This window comes from Saccopteryx bilineata, chromosome 11, assembly GCF_036850765.1.
Source record: "Saccopteryx bilineata isolate mSacBil1 chromosome 11, mSacBil1_pri_phased_curated, whole genome shotgun sequence".
NCBI lineage: Eukaryota > Metazoa > Chordata > Mammalia > Chiroptera > Emballonuridae > Saccopteryx > Saccopteryx bilineata.
In genome coordinates, this window is record NC_089500.1 from 38,957,901 (window position 1) to 38,978,837 (window position 20,937).

The following is a 20,937-nucleotide window of genomic DNA, read 5'->3' on the forward strand; positions in this document are numbered from 1 at the left end:
TGTAATCTGCTAGCAAGGTTCCAAGGTCAGCTGTACAGGCAGTCATCAGAACTGAGAGCTGATACAGAAAGAACTCTCTAGGGAGTTGCAATTTAGTAAGATGTAATGGCACTTCCTTTGACTAATTCCTCTTATCAGTGGCTTGAAATATATAGAAGATAGCTTACTGAGGATGAGCTTTGTTATTGTGGCTATGAGTTTCTTGATTATAGGGCCTGAGATCATGCATTTTTAAAATCCCTATACAGCCTAGCAGAAACCTAAGAACCAGCAGATGTTCAATAAATTTGAGTAAATTAAAACATTATTGCCAGGAAGAACATTTTTTAGTTTTGACTAAACAACGTTATCTGAATACTTTGGTGCAGAAATCTTCTCAACCTTAAGTGACAGTTTGGGGCCAGTCTGATAAACTGACTCAAAGAGAAAGAGGAGATATTGTCACTGAGGTGGCTGACTCTCCATTCTGTTTCCTGATACAATATTTAACAATGCCTAAATAAAATGATATCTGATTTAAAATATTTGTATTCAAGTTGTCTATGGCATTAGCTCAGGGGAGTACATTCTATGTACCATTTATTTTTCTCCAGAAAAAATAGATATATTTTATCACCAGTTAGAATTTAGATGCTATCTTCCCTTTGGTATCTTTTATTCTGCACTAATTTTTTTCCATTCTCATTTCCAGGGCCAAAAATATATTCATTCAAAATATATTTTAAAATATATTCTATTATGATTTTAAATTGTATAAAAATGTCATTTTGATGGATAATTGACTTTGAGCCTATAATCAGATGTATTCACTCACAAATATAAAAATAGTCATCACTTCTTCAAATCTTATTTATAAGTTATTAAGAATTTAGATTTATTATGGAAATTAATTTGGAAAATACTTATCAGATTATTGGGCCAAACCCGTTATTTTATCAATGAAGAAAGTCAAGGCTAGATAAATGTGGTAATTAGCTCAGATTCCTAAAATTAGAACATATTTGAGACCAGATAGTTATTTGTGTTCCCTGTGCCTATGAGTGTATCATGTACCCACATGTATATAAGCCATTTTTCATTTTCTTTTCCTTAAAATATATATGATCAGCTCTGTTCTAGTGATTTTTTTAAAAACACAGATTTGTTCCAATACAATTGATGTATTAAAGACATCAGCATAACTCAAATTTCATGTTTGCTTGAGCATGATTTCATCCACAAGAAGTACTACAGAAATTGCCACAACGCTGAACTGACTCACATAGTAACACAGAAAATAGACATATTTCAAACATCTACCAGCTACCTCAGCCTACCATATACCTTATGAATTATATCCATATGGTAGAAAGATTAGACCCCAAAGGTGTTCTGGCCTAATCCTTGGAAACTGTGATATACTAATCCGGAGGTAGTCAACTTTTTATACCTACCACCCACTTTTGTATCTCTATTAGTAGTAAAATTTTCTAACTGCCCACCAGTTCTACATAATGGTGATTTATAAAGTAGGGAAGTAACTTTATTTTTTAAAATTTATAAAGCAGAGTTAGAGCAAGTTAAAGCATATAATAATAATTACTTACCAAGTACTTTATGTCAAATTTTCGCTAAGTTTGGCAGAATAAATCTTTATAAAACAACTTACTATAGTTATCTATCTTTTTATTTATACTTGGGTTGCTCCGCTACTGCCCACCATGAAAGCTAGAACACTCACTAGTGGGCAGTAGGAACCAGGTTGACTACCACTGTACTAATCCATGATAATAAGGATTTTACCAATGTAATTGAGGTTACTGAACACTGACCTTAAGAAGATTAGCCTGTATTAAGATACAAAGCAGAAGAGAGTGTCAGAGAGAGTCTAAGCACTGGAAGGGTTTAACACATGATTACTAGTTCTGAGGGGTAAGGGGCCACATTCAGGGACTAAAAAGAAGCCTCTAGAAGCTGAGGGCAGCCCTCAGCTAACAACCAGCAAGGAAGCAGGAACCTCAAGCTATATTCCTTAGGAACTAAATTCTACAACTAGATGAGCTTGGAAATGGATTCTTTCCTAGAGCTGACAGAAAAAAAACATGACCCCACCAACATCTTGAGTTTGAAACCAGGAGCCTGTGCCCCAATTTCTGACTCATGGAAACTGCTAACTCTGTGATTATTTGTATAGTGGCAAAGAAAAATTAACGCACCCCTCCACATCTGGTATTTCAATTTTACATCTGATGTTTAATAACTCTTTTTGCAGCATTTCACAATAGCTCACAAACAGCCATCCTTTTGATAGCCACTTCTACAAGGAAACTTCAGCTGTTTTTCAAAGGAAAGTACCATATTTATCGTCCTTATATATTTCTTTATCACTTAACACATGTTTAAGACTGAGAACATTTTTTTAGTAGACATCTTTCTTTTTGTGTGTGTCACTAATGAAGTTGTTCAGTTTTTGTGGGTGGAGCGCAGAGTGCATTCCTAGCAGCTGTGGCTGATACAATGCTCTGAGAATACTCCAGCTCCCAGAACCCTCCTGGGCACACCCAGGAAGGAAGCTTGCCCACTATAAGGAAGTGACTTAGCGCCAACCATGCAGCTCCCTGATCTTTTCAGCCATTGGCTATGAAGGACATGCTGTAACACCGTATAGGCTGAACCCATCTATACAAGCTAGCTTACTTCCTGAATAAAGTGGATCTGCATCACTGAACCTGGTCCCCGGAGTAGGGTCTTTGCGTCTCCATCATCCTCACCCCTGGTAGGACTTGTCCACAAGTTTTGTGCCTCTAACTCCATGTTTCCCAAACATGTTGTGGTTTTCATCGCACAATTTTGCATCGCATTGATGATTGTTAGGAATGCATAGAAAAAGATATATTTTTCCTTCTACCCATCTTAGGTCCATTGGGTAGGCCCTGTAAATTAGACTTACAAAGGACATTTTGACAAGAGAAAAACAAATAGAGGTTTATTGATGTGTGTATCACACGAAATATGGAACATTTATTGATAAGTACCTCAAAAGGGTGCCTAGAACTTGAGCTTGTATAGCGTTTTAACAAGGAATAATAATTGTATAGATAAATCACAGGAAAAAAGGAAAGGACCCAAGGCTTCAAGGAGGGGAAAATGTGGGAAATCTAGTAAAAGAAAAGGTATAGTTTCAGCAAGATTTGTCATCTTACTTCCTCTGGTGCCATCTCCACACCGATAAGAATAATTTGGAGGAGTATCCACAATAGATTTTTGTCCCTTTCTTGGTAGAAATAGGCTGGGGGACTACTTTACAAATTTATGCTTTGCTTTGAGGCAAATAGGGAGAGGAAAGAGAACTTTTCTTGTATCTGCTCTTTCTCAGTTGTCTTCAGTTCAAAAGAATCCTTGTGCTCAGTGGCATGTTCCATTCAGGGTGGCATAGTCTGCTGGCTTGTGGTTCTTCTAGTTTTACAATACATCTACATCTGGGATATGGATCTGTTGGCTCTAATCAGAGGTCATATAGCACTAATTTCAGGACATAATTACTTCATGTAAAGTCTTTTGCCTCTACAATTTTGTAGATACTCCTGTTTTAAAGTGACATAGTTTTACTCTTCACTTATTCTGGTAAATGCCTACCTATCCTTCAGGTATCTATAAGATGTTATATCTCAGGGGAAACTGTCTTTTGTCCCATAAGCAAGAGTTAAGTGATTTTCATGGCTTCCAAGATATTCTATATTTCTGTGTGATGATGCAACTCATATTTAAATGATCTATATCTATATATAGATATATAATCTTATATATCTAGTGGATTATAAACTTTAAGAAGAAAGGTAAAACATCAGTTTAATTGTTCATATTGGTATATCAACACTGGTTTAATGCCTAACATAACAGATATGCAATTGATATGTGTTGAATGAAAATTAAATACATGGTTGAAAACACAAATATAGTAGGTCAATCTTATGTTGGTACTTTTTATAACATTTATAGCTGAACAGGTACCTTAATTTTTTTTAATAATTTTATTTTTTTAATGGGGTGACATCAATAAATCAGGATACATATATTCAAAGATAAAAAGTCCAGGTTATCTTGTCGTTCAATTATGTTGCATACCCACCACCCAAAGTCAGATTGTCCTCTGTCACCTTCTATCTTGTTTTCTTTGTGCCCTTCCCCACCCCCTATCCCTCTCCCATTCCCCCCTCCCCCCCGTAACCACCACACTCTTATCAATGTCTCTTAGTTTCACTATTATGTCCCACCTACGTATGGAATAATACAGTTCCTGTTTTTATCTGATTTACTTATTTCGCTTCATATCATGTTATCAAGATCCCACCATTTTGCTGTAAATGATCCGATGTCATCATTTCTTATGGCTGAGTAGTATTCCATAGTGTATATGTGCCACATCTTCTTTATCCAGTCATGTATTGATGGGCTTTTTGGTTGTTTCCATGTCCTGGCCACTGTGAACAATGCTGCAATAAACATGGGGCTGCATGTGTCTTTACGTATCAATGTTTCTGAGTTTTTGGGATATATACCCAGTAGAGGGATTGCTGGGTCATAAGGTAGTTCTATTTTCAGTTTTCTGAGGAACCACCATACTTTCTTCCATAATGGTTGTACTACTTTACATTCCCACCAACAGTGTATGAGGGTTCCTTTTTCTCCACAGCCTCTCCAACATTTGCTATTACCTGTCTTGCTGATAACAGCTAATCGAACAGGTGTGAGGTGGTATCTCATTGCCGTTTTGATTTGCATTTCTCTAATAGCTAAAGAAGATGAGCATCTTTTCATATATCTGTTGGCCATTTGTATTTCTTCCTGGGAGAAGTGTCTATTCATACCCTCTTCCCATTTTTTTATTGGATTGTTTGTTTGTTTGTTGTTGAGTTTTATGAGTTCTTTGTATATTTTGGATATTAGGCCCTTATCTGAGCTGTTGTTTGAAAATATCATTTCCCATTTAGTTGGCTTTCTGTTTATTTTGTTATCAGTTTCTCTTGCTGAGCAAAAACTTCTTAGTCTGATGTAGTCCCATTCATTAATTTTTGCCTTCACTTCTCTTGCCTGTGGAGTCAAATTCATAAAATGCTCTTTAAAACCAAGGTCCATGAGTTTAGTACCTATGTCTTCTTCTATGTACTTAATTGTTTCAGGTCTTATGTTTAGATCTTTGATCCATTTTGAGTTAATTTTTGTACAGGGGGAGAGACTGTAGTCCAGTTTCATTCTTTTGCATGTGGCTTTCCAGTTTTCCCAGCACCATTTATTGAAGAGGCTTTCTTTTCTCCATTGTGTGTTGTTGGCCCCTTTATCAAAAATTATTTGACTATATATATGTGGTTTTATTTCTGGACTTTCTATTCTGTTCCATTGGTCTGAGTGTCTATTTTTCTGCCAATACCGTGCTGTTTTGATTGTCGTGGCCCTATAATAGAGTTTGAAGTCAGGTATTGTAATGCCCCCAGCTTCATTCTTTTTCTTTAGGATTGCTTTGGCTATTCGGGGTTTTTATACTTCCATATAAATCTGATGATTTTTTTGCTCTATTTCTTTAAAAATGTCATTGGAAGTTTGATGGGAATTGCATTAAATTTGTATATTGCTTTGGGTAATATAGCCATCTTGATTATATTTATTCTTCCTAGCCAAGAACAAGGTATATTCTTCCATCTCATTATACCTTTTTCGATTTCCCTTAACAATGGTTTATAGTTTTCATTATATAAGTCCTTTACATTCTTTGTTATGTTTATTCCTAAGTATTTTATTTTTTTTGTTGCAATCGTGAAGGGGATTATTCTTTTGAGTTCCTTCTCAGTTGTTTCATTGTTGGCATATAGAAAGGCTATTGACTTCTGTATGTTAATTTTTATCGAAAGCCTTTTCTGCGTCTATTGATAAGATCATGTGGTTTTTGTTCTTTGTTTTGTTGATATGGTGTATTACATTAACCGTTTTACGTATGTTGAACCATCCTTGAGATTCTGGGATGAATCCCACTTGATCATGATGTATTATTTTTTTAATATGTTGTTGTATTCGATTTGCTAGTATTTTGTTTAGTATTTTAGCATCTGTATTCATTAGAGATATCGGTCTGTAGTTTTCTATTTTTGTGCCATCCTTGCCTGGTTTTGGTATGAGGGTTATGTTGGCCTCATAAAATGTGTTTGGAAGTATTGCTTCTTCTTCAATTTTTTGGAAGACTTTGAGTAGAATGTTTCTACTCAAATGTTTGATAAAATTCGTGGGTATAGCCGTCAAGGCCTGAACTTTTATTTTTGGAGAGGTTTTTAATGGTTTTTTCTATTTCTTCTCTACTGATAGGTCTGTTTAGGCTTTCTGCTTCTTCTTGACTCAGTCTAGGAAGGTTGTATTGTTCTAGGAATTTATCCATTTCTTCTAGGTTGTTTAATTTAGTGGCATAAAGTTTTTCATAGTATTCTACAATAATTCTTTGTATATCTACGGTGTCCATGGTGATTTCTCCTCTTTCATTTTGGATTTTGTTTATATGAGTTCTTTCTCTTTTTTCCTTGGTAAGTCTTGCCTAGGGTATGTCAATTTTGTTGATCTTTTCAAAGAACCAGCTCCTTGTTTTATTGATTTTTTCTATAGTTTTTCTGTTCTCTAATTCATTTATTTCTGCTCTGATTTTTATTATCTCCTTTCTTCGGCTGGTTTTGGGTTGTCTTTGTTATTCTTTTCCTAGTTCCTTAAGGTGGGAAGTTAAGTGGTTCACTTGGGCTCTCTCTTGTTTGTTCATATATGCCTGAAGCGATATGAACTTCCCTCTTATCACTGCTTTTGCTGCATCCCATAGATTCTGATATGTCGTATCGTCATTTTCATTAGTCTGTATATATCTTTTGATCTCTGCACTTATTTCTTCTTTGACCCATTCATTTTTTAAAAGTATGTTGTTTAGTTTCCACATTTTTGTGAGATTTTTTTCCTGTTTTTTAGCAGTTGAATTCTAGTTTCAAGGCTTTATGATCAGAAAATATGCTTGGTACAACTTCAATTTTTCTGAATTTGCTGATGTTGTTTTTGTGGCCCAACATATGGTCAATTCTTGAGAATGATCCATGTACACTGGAGAAAAATGTATACTCAGTCACTTTGGGATGAAATGTCCTGTAGATGTCTATCATATCCAGGTGCTCTAGTGTTTTGTTTAAGGCCACTATGTCTTTGTTGATTCTCTGTTTGGATGACCGATCTAGAGCCGTCAGCGGTGTATTGAGGTCTCCAAGTATGATTGTATTTTTGTCAGTTTTTGTTTTAAGGTCAGTAAGTAGCTGTCTTATATATTTTGGTGCTCCTTGGTTTGGTGCATATATATTAAGAATTGTTATGTCTTCTTGATTCAGTGTCCCCTTAGCCATTATGAAATGGCCATTTTTGTCTCTGAGTACTTTTCCTGTCTTGTAGTCAGCATTATCCGATATGAGTATGCTACACCTGCTTTTTTTTGGATGTTATTTGCTTGGAGTATTGTTTTCCAGCCTTTCACTTTGAATTGTTTTTATCCTTGTTACTTAGATGAGTTTCCTGTAGGCAGCATACAGTTGGATTTTCTTTTTTAATCCATTCTGCTACTCTGTGCCTTTTTATTGGTGAGTTTAATCCGTTTACATTTAGTGTAATTATTGATACTTGTGAGTTCCCTATTGCCATTTTATATCTTGCTTTCTGTTAGTTTTGTGTCTTGTTTGATCCTTCTCTTTCGTTTTTCTATCTTTTGTTTTTATATGGTTGTATTCCATACATCTTTCCTCTGTTGCTATCTTTTTTATCTCATGTGCTTCTGTGGTGGTTTTTTTCAATGTGGTTACCTTTGAGTAATGAAAAGGGTCCCTACCCTGTTCATTGTAGCGAACTATTTGTGGAGTACTTTGCACTTCATAGTCCTTTGCTACTGGTTAATCTCCATCTTCTCCCCCCTCTTTCTTTTTGTTGTTGTCACAGTTTTAAATTTGGTTTTATTGTGTTCTTCTTGGAGCTTTTACTTGGTGGCTCTGGGTTTTTTTTTGTTCTTTGTATCTGATTGGAGACCCCTTTTAGTAATTCCTGGAGTGGGGGTTTTCTGATGATAAATTCCCTCATCTTTTCTGTATCTGTGAATGTTTTTATTTCTCCTTTGTATTTGAAGGATAGCTTTGATGGGAATAGTATTCATGGCTGAAAGTTCCTCTCTTTCAGGACTTTTAATATTGGGGTCCACTCTCTTCTAGCTTGTAGAGTTTCTGCTGAGAAATCTGATGATAATCTAATGGGCCTTCCTTTATATGTTGTATTCTTCTTTTCCCTGGCTGCCTTGAGAATTTTTTCTTTGCTGTTGGTTTTGTGTCAATTTCATTATGATATGCCTTGGAGTAGGTTTGTTGGGGTTAAGAAAACTTGGAGTTCTGTTTGCTTCTTGAACTTGAGGCTTTAGTTCTTTCCACAGGCTTGGGAAGTTCTCATCTATTATTTGTATGAGTATGTTCTCCATTCCATTTTTTCTCTCTTCTCCCTCTGATATACCTATTATTCTTATGTTATTCTTTTTGATGGAGTCAGATAATTCTTGTAGGGCTATCTCATTTTTTTTAATTTTTGAGTCTCTTTCTTCTTCTCTCTGTTGTGCCTCAAGTTGCTTGTCTTCTATTTCACTAATCCTCTCTTCTATCTGACCTGTTCTATTAGCTAAGCTTGTTACTTCATTTTTCAGCTCGTGATTGAGTTTTTCATCTCTGTTTGATTTGTTTTTATAGTTTCATTTCCTTGACATATATTCTTTGTGTTCATTGAGTTGTTTTCTGAGCTCCCTAAATTGCCTTTCTGTGTTTTCTTGTATATCTCGGAGGATTTTTAGGATTTCTATCTTGAATTCTCTGTCATTTAGCTCCAAGGTTTCCAATATAATTAAATTTTTTCTCCATAGATTTTTTCCTCATCTAGCTGTGTTACCTCTCTTTCTTTTGTATCCATGATATTCAATTTTCTCTTCCTTAATGGCATCTGAGGGTGGTTTTGTTGATAGTATTAATGAGATTTAATAAAGAATAAAAAGTTAAAAAAAATAATAAAAAAAATAAAAAATCGAAAAGAGTTATTTTTTTTAAAAAAATTAATAATGAAATAAAGAAAAATAAAATAAAATAAAAATTTAAAAAAAAGGAAATTATTCCCCCCCTCCTTTTTTCCTCTCCTCTCCTCTCCCCTCTTTCTTGAGAAAATCTTGTGGTGGACTGTGAATTATAACAAACAATGCCTGTGATGGAGGGCCTGAATTGGGGAAAAGTAATAAAGGGGCAAAAAAAAAAAAAAAAAGAAAGAAAAAAAAAGAGGGTATGGACCCACAAAAAGCAAATAAGGAAAAAATTTGGGTCCAGAATAAAATGATTTGCTTTTAGGTGTTGGTTGTCTAAGAGTTGTGATGAGAGGAATAAGAGGAAAACGGAAAAATAGGGGGACAAATTAAAAAATTACTATTGTATTTAGTGGAACAAGAACTAGATAATATGGAGAGCCAGGGATGGGAGCACTGCTAGTGAGTTAAAAAGGTGAAGTAAAAAACCCCCCAAATGCCACAAACATAAGTTTGAGTCCCAGATAAGATAATATGTTTGTTATTGAGGTTTGAATGAGAGGAGATGTAAAGGAGAAAGGAAGAAACTAATGTAGAGGGAGAAATGAAAGAGAGAGAGAAAAAAAAAGAGGGAACCACTAAAAGAAGAAAAAAGAAAGGAGAGAGAGAAAGAGAGAGAGAGAGAGTTAAGGGTTTTGGAGTGCAACCCTCATAGAGAGAAAGGAAGAGAAGAGAAAAGATAATGGGAGATGTAACATTTATGGGTAGTGTAGTTCAAGGAGAGGAGAGAGTAAGACCGATAGAGAGTTAATCGGCCAAATTGGAGGAGGAAAAAAAAGTATCAAGAATGAAGATAAGAGAAACAAACGAACAAATTTAATAAAATGGGATAGGTTATAAAGTCTGCAGATTATTCTTGATTTTGAGATGTTATCTTTTTGCTTTTTCTTTTCTCTCCCTCTTCCTGGTCGGTGACTCTGTACCCCGGGTTCTGCCCCTTTGGCACGCTCAGGTAGAGGTTTGTAGTTGATAAGTCTCTATGGCAATGTCATGTATTGTGCTTTAGTCTCGTTGGCAGTCGAAGCTCATTAGCATTTATAGGCTCCGACAGTGAGAGAGTCCGTGTTCCTGGAGCCTTTCTCCTAGTCTTTCCTTCCTCAATTAGTAGCCTGATAATCCAGCTATGGGGTTGCTGCTGCCTCTGCCTAGATAGTAAGAGGCTCAAAGAGCTGGCAACTCCCCACTCTATTTCCACTCAGCACAGGGCTCTGGGTAAGGCTCAGTCAGTCAGAGCTGCTAGCATAATCAGGCGGGCTTTCCGTCCACTCAAAGACCTCTGGCTCTGCCACTCTGTCCGGTAACACAAGCGGGTGCCCACTTCCGGGGCTCTTGGAGGAAACTCTCACTCACTCACTGCGACCAGGATATCTGGCCAGCAGTCTCACGCTCTGAGTGAAACCCCCAACCGCAGGGAAAAGTTGCAGCGTTGGAATTGAGTCTCGCTACGTCCCTGTGCGCGACTTTTGGAAGGCGCTGGGGCGGCCAGAGATTCCGCTTTGGCCCACACAAAGGCCCGTGACTCTGCCCCTCTCTGCGATAACACGGGTGCGCAATGCCGAGGCACTCGGAGGAATCGCTCACTCCTTATCTGCGCGTGCAAACCAGGATATGAGGCCGGCAGCGTTTCCCTCTAAGTGAAACACCCTCCAGCACGGAAAATCTCCACCGTTGGAATTAGTCCTCACTCACTCCCGTGCGTGGCCCCCCCAGGGCACTGGGGCTGCCCAGAGACTCTGCCCTCGGCCCACAGAAAGGCCTCTGACCCTGCCTCTCCGTGGGGCAACACGGGCACCCACTCTCGGGGCCTAGGAAGAAATTCTCGCCCACCAACTGCGCACCGACCAGGAGACCGGGTAAAATGGCCGATCCGCCCGTCCCTCTTTGTTTGGGTTTGGCGCGAGTGTTAGCTTGTATTGCCCGGGTTGCCACAGGATCAGATTTTCCTCAGCTTGGATCTCCGTGCCACAGCCTGGTTCGGCCGTTCGTGTCGCAGTCTGGATCTATTCACCGCCTTTGCCCGCCTCAGTTTCTATATTCACAGTTACCAGAGAAAGCCGCCCTGTTTAGGTTAGTGAGGAAGGCGGAGCATTTCTTACTCCCTATTTCCTTCGGGGTTTGGTTATATATTTAGCCAATTTTTCACTCAATCATACCTTTGGGTGTATTGCGAAGCATCTGGAAGCTCCAAGTATAGGTTTTTCTGTTTCTGGTTGAAGATCTTGTTGAGTTTTGGGGGAGATTTATCTGTATCGCTTCCTACCCCGCCATTACTCTGACGTCATCTCCCCTTAATTTTTTTAATTCCCTTTTATGTGGATTTTGGAATTTTTTAACCAAAAATGTAAATTTGACTCATAATATAGGCATGTGATATAAGTCCGTGGCATGAAGCAAAATAGTCATGGAGAGATATCACCTAGAATTAGAAATATTCCCTATCTCTTTAGGTCAGAATTCAAGTACTGTATAATATTTTCTGAAGTTTTATAATTTCTGAACATTGTTTAAGATAAAATTAGCTCCCTAATTTGACCAGGTAGCTCTCATAAGGTGGCTGTGATGGTAATGATGCAACCCTCAATTTACAAGCAATCTAGGCAGGATAAGTTACTCAACCTGAAAATTACTTACAAAATATATGAAAGGTTTATAGCTCAGATTGAAAATACTGTATTAAAAATGTTCTGGAGTCACATTAAAAATGATTGAGTGGTTTTAAAAACCTGTTGGCATTGTAGTTTGTTGCAGGAGAGAAAAGTCAGATAAATTGTTTGGTATTTTACACACAGTTTTTAGTTTCAAAGTGGAGAGAAGCTAGAAGAAATGTAGTAAATCACAAAGGTCAGAAAAGTCTAATCCTCATACCTATATAGAATATTTCAACTATATTCTCATAAAATTTGTAAGAGAGTTAATATTTTTATCAATTTTATCTTTGGTCAATCACAAATTAAAACTTCTCCGTAGCCAACAATGAGAATAAACAAGGAATAACAGAAGAAAAGAGACTGTCTTCTTAGATAATTTACCATCTTTAGGGGACAGGAGAACAGTCCGGGAAGGACAGCAACAGCCAGGGAAGCAGGGGGCACCATGTGGCCCAGACTCAGAAGCACCACTGGATTCAGAAAAAGACAGTGAGAACTGGAATACTCAGAAAGAAAACTCTGCTAACATATCTCTTTGCTCAGATAAAAAACATGGAGCCAATGGTTTGTGACCTGGGCAACTGTACACTGAGAACCCAAATGAGGCAGTTAGCTTACTCTGCATAGCTCGTAAAAAACTTTCAGCCATTACTGACCTTGTTTAGAATTAAGAATAGAGCCAAGGCATGAGAAGTGGGGTTCCTGTTCCCCAACTACCTATTTCACTCATTTTTTTCTAGATCTGGGTTGTAGAAAAGTTCTGCTTAACCACCAAGTACAGAAAATAAATACAGTTTTTTAGGCATGTGTATGGCCAATAGTCACCACTGTTGTAAAATACCCCGTACCTCAATTGCACGGGTTCACAGAAAGACACCAAGTCTAGAAGAATTTTAAGGAGTTTTATTAAAGGAGGAGATTTATTAAATATGCCAGCAGCATATGACTAACATGGGGCATTAGCAGACCCAAATCGTGTGTGAGTCCGGGCACAGTCCTTGCAGCAGATTATATACCTTTGCTCACACACACACACACACACACACACAGGTTGGTGGGAAAAGGAGGAGGGGGATGGGACATAATTCATTAGCAAGCTTACAACATTTGTCTATAGGACCTATAAAAACATTTTTACACATCAAAACTTATAAGGTAACACAATAGCAAAAATGTTATTCCACATATTAAAAGATATTTTTAAATTTTCTAGTGATCATTTGTCATTCCTTTTTTAGAGATATATACGTTAATTACACACTTTCAGGAGAGGAGGGATGGTTTCCATAGAGCTAGAGGATAAATGCCTGCAATTGGCTTATCAAATAAGAAAAGATTTTTTTCAATATCTTCCTTCCTGCATCTGGCTATTTACCTGCTTCCTTACAGGTGTGGGGGGAAGTATCGTTTTGGTCAAATAAGTTTGTAAATATGATATATAGGTTTGCTTGCTTATAGTTTGCATTGGGTGTGGGGGACAGGCTGTAAACAGGAAAGGTTGTTATATGCTAAGGCTTAGTTTTAAGACTAAGCCTTTCCCACCCTAAGTGACTTTGTATCAGAGACTTTCTTGTTTGTATATTGGATTAAAGGTGTTTTTTTTTTACAATATAAAATGGGATAGAGGAGCCCATGCAGGAGGAGAGCAGAGAAAGGCCATGTGGAGAAGAGGAGAAGCAGCCAAGATGGAGGAGTGCTGAAGGAGAAACCAGTTTGTGCAGAGAGAAGGAGATGTGGATGTTGGACAGATAAAATGTATTATGCTCACTTTGTTAAAGTAACACTGCCCACGTGGAGGTCGTTGCCCAGGTGATATTAATGTGTGTTGGGGGGCAGGCAGGATGGTTGTAGCCTGGGGCTTGGTTTTGGGATTAAGCCTTTCCCACCCTTTTTTGATGTGGGGTGGTACAATCCAATCATGCCTCAGAGAAGTGACTTTGTATTAGAGACTTCCCTATTTTGTATATTGGATTAGAGGTTGTGAAGCTACAATATAAAATGGGGACAGAGCGGGAGCTTGTGCTCTCGGTTTCTGGAATAGCATTAGAGAGGAGAGCAGAGAGAGGGCACGTGGAGTAGGCCAGGAGAAGCAGCCAAGATGGCGGAGTATTGAGTGAGAGGCCAGTTTGTGCAGTTTGGAGCTGGAGAAGGAAGGAGATGGGGAACAGAGGAGAATAAGGCTGGTGAGCTAGAAACCTTTGATTCTAGGAAACTCGGATAAGTCAGTGGCTTTGTGAGCACTGAATGTGAGTGGGTTTTGGAGCCCAGTGTGTAGTTTTTACTTGCCCACCGGGTGCAAGCTAGAATTAAAGAAAATGGCCCATCAGTTTTTGGCTCCATTGTTTCTTTACCGACTATCCGAATCCAATGCGAACCTGCATGGGCCAGGTGGCAGCTGTGCTGGTGGCCCTGACCCTGACTGCTGGCTTTACAGGGGAACAGAAGGTGAATAAGGCTGGTGAGGTAGAAGCTTTTAATTCTAGGAAACTCAGGTAAGTCAGTGGCTTTGGGAGCCCTGAATGGAAAGGGAAGTGTTTTCTCACTGTGTGTACTCACTTGACCACCAGGTGTGAGCTAGGATTAAAGCTAATGGCCCACCAGTTCTTGGCTCCATTGTTTAATTACCATCTGTGCAAATCAAATGCGAACCTGTATTGGCCAGGCGGCTGTGATGGTGGCCGTGGCTACTGGCTTTACAGATGGGAATCTAAATCTCCTTCCCCTCACCATTTACAATACAATGCTGTCAGCCTTCCTGACTTGGTGCAAATCACACAAGCATAAAACCATATCTATAAAATCACTCTGCATGCCTAGCAGAAATTAATAAAGTGCTCTTTAAGCTTACTAGTAGAAGGGATCCTCCTACACAGCACATTTCTGCAAGCCAGGAAACTTTCACATTTCTTTCCCTAAAAATATTAATATTAATTTTGTAGCTTTTTGGTACCTTACTACACCGCCATCATGGCCATGCACATGCAGGTTCACATTGGATTTGTGCAGAATGTAATGAAGCAGTGGAGCCAAAAAATGGTGGGCCATTTCTTATTAAAGCCTCGCACCAGCCACTGAGCACCACACAGGGAAAACACTTTCCTCTTCATTCAGAGCTCACAAAGCCCTGACACATTATCTGGTTCTACAACCAGGAGAATCGTCTCCAGTTTTTTCTAGAATCAAAGGCCTCACCAGTCTCACTAGGGCTCGCAAGAGAGCCCCTCACCTCTGTTTCCCCATCTGCACACCTTATCCCTTCTCTGCCAACATGGTTTCTTCCTCAGCACCTTGCATTCTCTCTGCTCTCACTTTGCAAATATGGCTTTTCTCTGCCTCTTCTCCATCTTCCTCTTCTTTTCAAAACTTTCTGGTTTGAAAACCTCTCCTCCAGCAAACATTAGCAAAACAATAGCCCTTCCCAAGCAGGAGGGTAATTTGCAATTTCACAGATCACATACCTGGTGCTGCCCAGCCCCCAATGCAAACTATAAGTGAGTAAACATGAAAATTATATTTTACAAACTTATTTGCCCAACAGTATGCAATAGCAACAAATATAAATAAGGGCAAACACACTTATATCTGCAAGTAAATTGAGTGGGGACTCTGCTTTCAAATTCTCTATTCTACTCATTCTCTGTAGATCTGTAAAGCCAGTTGCCATGGCCACCATCACAGCCACCTGGCCCATGCAGGTCTGCATTTCATTCGGACAGTGGGTAATGAAACAATGGAGCCAAGAACTGGTGAGCCATTAGCTTTAATACTAGCTTGCACCTGGTGGGCAAGTAAAAACACACACTGGGCTCCAAAACCCACTCATTCAGTGCTCACAAAGCTACTGACTTATCCGAGTTTCCTAGAATCAAAGGTTTCTAGCTCACCAGACTTATTCACCTCTGTTCCCCATCTACTTCTCTCTGCACAAACTGGCTTCTCCCTCAGCACTCCACCATCTTGGCTGCTTCTCCTGGCCTCCTCCCCGTGGCCTTTCTCTGTTCTCCTACAGCATGGACTTCCCAGAACGTAATCACTCTTCTCCCAGGACAATGTGATCTCTCTTCTTTTTAAAACCTTTTGGTGTGAAAGCCCTCCCCAACACACATTAATACAATCACGCCCATCCCAAGTAGAAAAGGCAACTAATGTTATCACCTGGGCAACAGGCTTCAACATGGGCAGCATCATCTTTAACAAAGTGAGCATAATATATTTTATCTGCCCAACAATCCACCCCTATGCTCACTTTACTACCCACAATCTATACCACCGGCATCCTTGTGCAAGGAAATTAGGCACATTACACAAATTACAAATAAATGACAAATCATACAATTTCAATTACAAAGGTACATTTCACCAGTCTCTGAGCACTTTGCCAAAGCACAAAATGTCCTCAGCCTTCTCTCTAGCTGTTTGAAAAGCTTCTCGGGGCAGGGGAGTGCTTCCAGCAAAGCCGCCCCCCACCCCCATCAGGGTATTTCACATTATCCAAAATCTGTAAGTCCATCCAAACAAAGGAGCCAGTGCCTACTCCAGTCATAGTCCAGGAATCAGTCTATGCACATGGGGCCTTAGCCACCCCCCTCATTCCTGCCAATCTGGCAAGTTTTACACTGTCCCAAAGAGGAGCACATGGCAATGGCAGTCAGCATTTTCATCTCTGCTCTGGAGAGCAGGATGGCATTCAACCCTATGTCCTAAAATCGCAGACCTACCAGGGGCATAGTAAGAACTCCTTGCTGCTGGGCTCTCACCTTCTGGAGAATGCGGATTGCAACTCTACCCCAATTCTCCTCATCCTCCAAAGAGGAACTGAAAACATCAGCTGCCACCGTCCCTTCCACGGGCCTTTCAGCCCCGGTCCTGGCCTCAGTCCCAACCTCCTGCTGCTGCTGGATCTCTAACTCACAAACCTGTGATTCCTTCTACAGCGTCTGCTCCATTTCCAAACTAATCTCATGAACCTGGCTGGCCTCCTCCAGTGCTTGCTTCAGCCCCTGGGTCAGCATCTCTTTCTCCCACGTTTGCTCCAGCTCCTTTCACTGCTCGGTTGCAAGTCCCGGGCAGCCTCTTCCACAGAGCTCTCAGTTTCCTCATGCATGGCTGTAAAAGTCAGCCAGCCTATGGCCCTCAAAAGGACAGCCATGGGGAACCATAACAGCAGCCAGTCCTCTACTCCACCGCTCAAAGGTGGTGGTGGCTCCTTGCCGATCTGTATGGAATCCTGCCACAGACTACGCCAAATGTAAAGCCAGTTGCCACGGCCACCATCACAGCCTCCTGGCCCATGCAGGTTCGCATTGAATTCAGACAGTCGGTAATGAAACAACGGAGCCAAGAACTGGTGGGCCATTAGCTTTAATCCTTCTTGCACCCAGTGGGCAAGTAAAAACACACACTGGGCTCCAAAACCCACTCATTCAGTGCTCACAAAGCTACTGACTTATCCAAGTTTCCTAGGATCAAAGGTTTCTAGTTCACCAGCCTTATTCACCTCTGTTCCCCATCTCCTTCTCTCTGCACAAACTGGCTTCTCCCTCAGCACTCTGCTATCTTGGCTGCTTCTCCTGGCTTCCTCCATGTGGCCTTTCTATAGCATGGGCTTCCTAGAATATAATCACTCTTCTCCTGGAACAACATGATTTCTCTTTCTTTTAAAACCTTTTGGCGTGAAAGCCCTCCCCAACACACATTAATATAATCATGCCCATCCCAAGTAGGAAGGGTAACTAATGTTATCACCTGGGCAACGGGCTTCCACGTGGGCAGCGCCATTTTGAACAAAGTGAGCGTAGTATATTTTATCTGCCCAACAAAATCCTAGTTGTGGCAAAAGTTCTGCTTAAAACTGAGTGTAGGAAATAAATACAATCTTTTAGGACTGTGACAACAACAACCATGAATAAGGGCAAATACACTTATACCTGCAAGTAAATTGAGTTGCACAGATGGTACAAGGGAACCTTTCTTCGGGTCTTGAGCCAGACCCCATTACTCTGTTTCGTGTAACAGCCCTGTGCAGTAACTGTGGACCATCACAGTGCACAGATGGGAGAGAGTGTTAGAGGGCTATTGAACATGTGAATTTTCCCAGTGTGTCACAATTACAGAAACATCTGTGCTAAATATTTTCAAGCTGATCCACTATAAAAATTGGCAATGTTCAATAGCACTCGATGTCTTCTCTTTTCCCTAGTGAGAAAGCAGCTTAATGATTGCATTTGGGACTACAGCAGAAGGCATGTACCTATGCTGATTGCTTGCTGTTTAAGAGGGCCTCATTTGCATTATGCTGTTTGCAATGTTCTTTCTTTATCCCTCTTTCTTTCTTTTTTGCTTGCAAATATAAGCTGAAAGGGAAATCAAACCACTTACTGCACTTGTCATTGAAATGTTTCCCAGGGCTCGGTTAATGAAATGGCCTGGGTGGGGGCAAGGCAAAGAGGGGCAGTAGAGTCACTTGACAGTCACTGTAGATTGTGCTGCCTGTTAATTCTGATTATATGGAAAGGGATGATTGACTGCTTCAGCATTTGCTCACAAACATGCTACACCATGCCAGGCATTTACTGATCAAAGCGAAGTTCACAATACTTTTTAATGTGCCTTTCACCTTCAAGAAGCTTGCTATCCTAGGTAGTGCTTTGCAAACTCCAGTGTGCATAAGAATTGCCTGAGATTCTTGCAGAGTGGAGATTCTGATTCCATAGTTTTTTTCTCTTTCTTTCTTTCTGTTTTAAATTTTTTTTGTTTGTTTGCTTTTTTTTTAAGTGAGAAGAGGGAAGAAAGAGAAACAGAATTCCACGTGCTCCCTGACCAAGATCCACCCTGCTACCCCTGCCTGGGGTTGATGCTCGAATCAACTGAGCTATCCTCGGTGCCCAGGGTAGACCCTAGAACCAATTGGGCCACTGACTGAAAGAGGGGAAGAGAGAGAGAAAGGGAAGAGGGAGGGTAAGAGAAGCAGATGGTCGCTTCTCATGTGTGCCTTGATCAAGATCGAACCCAGGTCTTCAGAATGCCAGGCCAACACTCTGTCCACTGAGCCAACCTGCCAGGGTCCCACTGTTCTTAAAGAGGACTGAAATTTAGAATTTCTAGCAAGCTCCAGGTAGTGCTCATGCTATTGGTTTAAGGACCACACTTTACATGGCAAAGTGCTAGGCTCTGAGATTCCAAGAGCATCATTTGTTCTTTTCACTGACCAGAATTTTCAAACGTTTTTTAGTAATACTTTAAATCATAAGCATAACTATCTAAGAGAACTCCATCTGGTAATAAATGTCCATTTTCAATGTACTGTAAACTTACATTTACTCAATCAGACAGACACTATTTCACAAGCCTAATTTGAGCACCTATTAAACGTTACCCTTTTTTTGAGAACTTAAGTCAGTTTAAAAATACAGCCATGTAAGCAAATCAGTGCAGTACAGCTGGAAAGCAATGAACAAGAGGTAGCATGGGCTAGAGGCTAGAGAATGAGTTTAGCATATTAGAACTGGCTGCTCCACTTTCAAAGTACGTAACTGTGCTACCCAATCAATAAAATGGGCATAATCTTATTCTTAGAGTGCTGAAAATATGTAGCATAATACTTACCTGTTGGGCAAATGAGTTTGTAAAATATGATTTTTGAGTTTGCTACCTTTTATTGTTAAAAATGGCTATTGTTATGCTAATGTCTGCTGGAGGAGGGATCTCTGTAGGCCCAGGTAGTTTTCTAGAGGAAGAAGAAAGAGAAGGAGAAGGAAGCCAAGATGGCAGGGTGCTGAAAGAGAAGCCAGTTTGTGCAGAAATGATAAGGGAGAAGGTGTGCAGATGGGGAACCAGAGGTGACTGAGACTGGTGGGGGGGCCTTTGATTCTAAGGAAAACCTGGATATGTCAGTAGTTGTATGAGCTCTGAATGAGTGGGTTTTGGAGCCCTATGCATTTTTACTCACCTGCCCGGTGTGAGGCTAGAATAAAAGAATAGCCCACCAGTTTCTGGCTCCACTGTTTCTTTACCGTCTGCCCGAATCTAATGGGAACCTGCATGTGAATGGCCACGACGGCAGCGACTACCGGCCATACATTACCACATCATGGTTATTTGCTAAAAATTAGCCTGCCTCCCTATTTTTGATATATGAAAATAAAAACAAAACAAACAAGAGAACTACAAGTGGTACAAAGATAAATAGAATGACCTCATCCGTAAGGAACTTACAATTTAATAGAAGAGAATAAAAATGAAAGGACAGGTGACTATTAAACTGCCTCGCAAGGCAGAATGTGATAAATTTTGAGAAGGTGCTATGGAAATAAAGTACATTGACTTTTGAAGCATTTTGAGTTAAGACAAAGGACATAGTAGAAACGGCGTGTTTAGAAAGAATGGCAAAACAGATACTGTAAAACACTTGTGGGTAGAGGGTAGGCTGTGTTGAAAGGAAACAGTAGAGCAGGATGGATAGGGGATGTAGAATAGAGCTTGAGATTTGAAACTTTATTCCATGACCTATGGTGAATTAGTAAAACTCATTTAGAATGAAATAGATATAATACATGTGTTAAATTTGGCAGTCTATGAATAAGAAGGAGTCAATAGGACAGAATCTGGAAAAAGAGGTGTTAAGAAACTGTGACACTTGTCTCAGTTGAAGATGGTAAAAGACCAATTGCAGTAGCATTGAAAAGGGACACAATAAGTGTAAGGGTAAGAGGTTATCTGGGCAGGATTTGGAGGCTGAATGGATAAGATTTTAGTTCTATAGCTGTAATGACTAGGTATATAGTGGTATCGTTTTAAAAAGAAAGTTAGGCGAATGCGTGGATTGTGGAGAACAATAATAATATGCCCAATGTAGCTGTGGAAATAGAGATAGTTATTTAGGTGAATAAGCTGAAGTTCAAACTGGAATAAGAGCAGACCTAGGCCAGGCATGGCCAACATTCGGCCCGCAGGCCGGATCTGGCCCGGGTAATGAGTTTATGCTGCTTGCGATTAAATTTTTAATATTCTCCATTACTTTAAAATCTCAGATACTCAGAAGCGGAAGGGTCTTTGATTATTGGAAACTGAGATATTTAAGAAGACAGTGATATGTGGAAAAGAATTCCGCATATGACTAATCTAGGGTTAACTTCATATTTCTTTATT